The following is a 4,882-nucleotide window of genomic DNA, read 5'->3' as shown; positions in this document are numbered from 1 at the left end:
TTTACAATCCCCCGGCACCTGGCCAGATGACCACGAATGCTCATACAGCCGGGCCAAGGGCTCCGCAATGACCCGTGCCAGCTCCCTCAACACCCTTGGGTGGAGGGCATCTGGACCTGCAGGTTTAAAAATGTCTAGCCCTTCCAGAAGATCCCTAACTACATCTGCACTGACTGAAGGCTTGATAGAGCTATCCCCAAGATTGTCCCTACCTCTGGTAGGTGGGATATCCCGGTCCCTGTTCAGGAAAACAGAGGCAAAGAAACTGTTAAAAATATCAGCTTTCTTGTCTGGCGTGGCCACCAGATTACCATTTATGTCTTGCAGGGGCCCTTCATTGCCTGGAGCCCTCTTCTTGCTCCCAGTGTACTTGAAAAAGGACTTTTTGTTGTCCTTAATCCTGGACAGTAGCCTGAGTTCCATCTCTGCCTTTGTCTTTCTAATAGCCCTCCTACACTCCCGGGTCGAAGAGGATTACTCCTCCTTGGTGATAGCTCCTCCCTTCCACTGGTTGTATGCCTCCCTTTTAGTCCTGAGGCATTGCTGAATGCCCTTGCTGAGCCAAGGGGGTTTCTGAGCACCCTTATCCGCCTTGCTTCTCTCAGGGACTGTTATCCTTTGGGCCTGGAGGATCGCCCCCGTAAGGTATGACCATCCCTCATGGGCTCCCATCTTCTCTACCTTCTGGGCCCTCTGTGCCTCCCACACTAGTCTCCTAAGCTCATTGAAGTTGGCCCTTCTGAAGTCAAGGGCTTTAGCCTTGGTGTGAGCCCTAGGCGCCCTGTGTTGGATAGTGAAATCCAGCAGGTGATGATCGCTATTGCCCAGCTGGTCAAGAACCTGCAATTCCCTCACCAGGTCATCCCCTGTGGCCAGGACCAGGTCCAGGAAGGCGTTACCCATACTGGGGCTGTGCACTTCCTGGATAAGGTGAAGCTTCTGTAATACAGCCAGGAACCTACGCAAGCGGTCAGACCTGGCTGTCTGCTCCTTCCAGCAAATGTCCGGGTAGTTTAGGTTACCCATGACAATAACATCCCTTGACCTAACCGCCTCCATAAGCTGACTGGAGAAGTCCTGGTCTAGTTCTTCCCCCTGGTTGGGTGGTCTGTAGTAGACACCCACCGTAAGGTCCCTTTCACCACACCCCCCTTGTAGTTTGACCCATAGTGTCTCTGCCCAACCCTCCTCTAACCTGAAGCTAATCCTTGATGATGTGAGGTGCTCTTTGTCGCACAACCCCCCCACCTTTCTTCTCTGTCCTGTCTCTTCTATATAGGGTGTACCCCTGAATGCCCACCGCCCAGTCGTAGGTAGGGTCCCACCAGGTTTCTGTGAGCCCTATTAAATCTGGGTTCTTACTTGCAATCAAGAGGCACAGTTCCTCCTGCTTACTCCCCATACTGTGAGCATTAGTGTAGAGGCACCTGAGGCCTCCTGAGGGTGCTCGTGCCTTCCTCCCACTCCCAGGACAGTTGTGGGCCCCTGCTCCTCGGGTCTCACACTTTCTCTCTCCCTGCGCTTGCCTGTTCGGGGCGGTGGCTCCGTTGCCTCTGATTGGGGCTCTCACGCCAGCTCCCTCGACCCTACCGGGCTACTCCAGCTTGGGGTTCCCCACCACTGCTGCCATCGCTACCGCAGCTGGCATCCCTGCTGGTTTTCCTGCCAGCGTCTTCAATCCCCGCCCGTCCCCAGCTTGGGGATCCTCTGCCACTCCCGCTGTTTCCGCTGTCACAGCAGCCACTGCTGCTGCCTTTGCCAGCCTCTCTGCCGGCGTCCCCAATCCCCGCCGGTCCTCTCCGGCTCGGGGATCCTCTGCCGCTCCCCCTGCTTCCTCCACCGCAGCAGCCACTGCTGCTGCCTTTGACAGTGTCTCTGCCAGTGTCTTTGATCCCCACCGGTCTTCTCCGGCTCGGGGATCCTCTGCAGACCTCGCTGCTTCCACCACCGCTGCCTCTGTTGCCACTGTCGGCTGCCGGCCGCAGCGGCTGGACGCCTTCTGCCCGTTGTTTCTCCACCGGTTCTCTGGTCCTCGGAGTCCTCCCACACTTTCGCGGCTCCCTTTCATGTCCGCCGGGTGGCGTCTCCTCATGACGTCACCCAGCCCCAGCTGTACATGGGCGCAGCTTACAAACCACGTGGGCAGTTTCTCGCCACGTGTTTCCTTGCTCCTCCCGGCTCCTGAAACAAGTAAGTTGTTTTCTTCCTTTTTTTCTTCGGTCAGGGGTTTGCCTCTGGGCGAGGCTTCCCCCTTTTCCGGTTCTGTGCTCCTGGCACACCTCCCTTCCAAATTTGTGAAGTCTGTTGTTGGTGCCAAGTTATACAAAGATGACCAAAAGGTCACTGGAATCCATGCAATAGTCTGCAGGGGGGTGGCCCTCAGTTTTGGTACAAAGCACAGGTGTGGGCAAAAGAGAAGGATTCCATACAGGAGTCACTCCCTGGACATCTTCAATCAACTCCTCTGATTAAAAGTGCTTCTCAGCACACTGTAGTGGGTCTAGGTCAGGGGTGGGTAATTATTTCAGCTGGAGGACCACTTAATGAGTTTTGGTGAGCTGTTCAGGGCTGCAAGGGTAGCCCTGCCCCTTAACAGGTGCCCCTGGAAGTCCGGCCCCTAACTCCTGACCTTTGCCACCAGAAGTACTCCTTGCTGTGGGGGAGGATTGTGATCTTGGAAGCGGAAAAAAACCAAATCATATACTAAAAATCAAACATTTACTATAACATATTTTAATTTTCTTTCAAAAAATACTTTGTCATGGTTTATATGTGTTTGTGTAGTGTATATAGAGGTGATTGCATAATAGCTCAAAAATAAAGTCTTGCTTTTGTATATTGTGTGCATGTGTGTTGGGGTGTATGTGTGTGGGTGGATGTGGGGTCTGTGGGGTTGGGGGTGGGCGTGGGTTTGTGGAGGGGTGTGGCTGTGTGTGTGGGGGATGTGTGGGCAGGATGGGGGAGGTGGTGTGAAGGAGGGCTGCTTCATCGTGTGGGGCTCCTCACCGTTTCTGGTGGAGTCCCAGGAGCTGCACATGGCAGCAGGGAGTAGCAAAGGCCATCAGCTCCAGTGTGTGGGGCTTCTCACCCTAGTGGCGCGTGAGTCCCAGGAGCTGCATGTGAGCCACGGGGAGCCCAGCACAATGGAACCAGATTGACCTGGGCTCTGTGCTCTCACCACCTTGCTCCATGCTCTTGCCCAGCTGCAGCTTCTTCCTGCCCCCCTGCCCCCGGGCGCTTCTCTATCTGCTGCCTGGAGTGCTGCAGCAGGGACATGAGGAGAAGCTGGGGGAGCCAAGCAGTTTCCCCAGCAGCAGTAGCAGCAGCGGCCCCACCCAAAAGCCATTTGCTGGCTAAGGCCGGGGCTCTCCCTGGCAGGAAGGTCGGGGTGTGGCACGCTGCCTCAGCAGCAGTGGACAGAGCTTGGGCCCCATGTGAGTGCAGCAGGGACAGCCATGGGCCAGGTAGGATACAATTACTTGGTGGGTGCCTGCCTGTGGAATGGATGAAATCTGGTGGGCTAGATCTGGCCCACAGGCTGTATTTTGCCTGCCCCTGGTCTAGGTGATTCATTAGTAAAAACAGCTGAAAAAAATCCCAGAGCATATCACTGATACAGGCAGAGCCTAAAAGATCTGAGGTTCCATGGCAATCTGAAGCAGACCAGCAAAAAACCCTGGCAGGGCAAAGCTTTGATGCTTACCCCAGGTGGTGTGGAGGAATGACCGAGGAGACCCCTGGCAGCATGGAGGAGCAATGGAGACCCCTGGCGGCATGACAGAGATGTATTTAAGTAGACGGAATGTTGCTGGTTAAAATGTGTAACCGGTCCTGATTAATTCAACAGAATATCAGACATATTTGCAAATTTAGCAATTTGCTAAAACAGGTTTTCTGGTGGCAACATCCACAGCAGTGCTCCCTAGGATTGTATACTATCACCAGTACACAGCATCAGTGACCAACAGGACTCCCTACCCAGCCCTTGCTACTTTGGCTGGCATAGGTGGTGAAGCCCCAGAAGGGCGGCACCACCTGGCAGCAGGGAGCAACAGGGCCCCTGGGATGGGCCTCCCTACCCAGCACTTGCTACTAAGCTGGTGTAGGTCTTAGAGCCCCTGGATGGCAGCCCTGAGTGAGATTCCTTTCCCAAGTGATTGGGCTAGGTGGTAGCTCCCCAGGTTGGTTTGCTGCTATTGCTGAGATTGATTTTGAGCAACAGTTAAAGGTTAATAGTTAAGGTTTTGCTTGGGGTGTATTCTTGCTCCCCTTTTCCCTTGTAATAAACCCGTTTTAATTTCACATTGGCTTGTGAGTGGATAGGTTTGTTCACATTAGAACAGTTCACATTTACTTTACCAGGTTTCTGGGTGGGGGCTCAAGGTAAATTTGAAAAGTTAGTATAAAACCCCTGTATTTGTACCCAGATGTTTTTACTGCCATCCAGTGCCTGGCAGAACAGTAACATACAGGCCTCCCAGGTGTCATATTGAATGAAATAGTTTAAATGTTTGTAATAGTTGCCCATTAGCCAGTTTAGGTAGAAGACAAGATTCATCTTCTTATCTAGGCCATTGTTTTGGTCTACGTGCGGAAGGTCCTGACTTTGCTCAAAGTCTTAACTCTTGAATTTTATCTTTAGAGGCCTTTAACAAAGTTAACCTAAAAATTATCCTTAAGCAAACATCCCACATTCCGAGAAATCAAACCCTAGGAGCCTTTTAAAAGATTGGAAATAAAAGTCAATTCAGTGATATGGAAATTCCTCAAAGTAATTAAATGATCAACAAAAGAAACTAATTACCAAGCAAAAGAATCTGTTAAGTAAGATCTGAGCCCAAATTTGGGAGTAGTGACAGGTTTGGGTAGGAGGGGCCCAAGA

Source organism: Alligator sinensis, unplaced genomic scaffold, assembly GCF_000455745.1.
Source record: "Alligator sinensis unplaced genomic scaffold, ASM45574v1 scaffold933_1, whole genome shotgun sequence".
NCBI classification, from domain to species: domain Eukaryota; kingdom Metazoa; phylum Chordata; order Crocodylia; family Alligatoridae; genus Alligator; species Alligator sinensis.
This window is presented reverse-complemented; position numbering follows the sequence as displayed.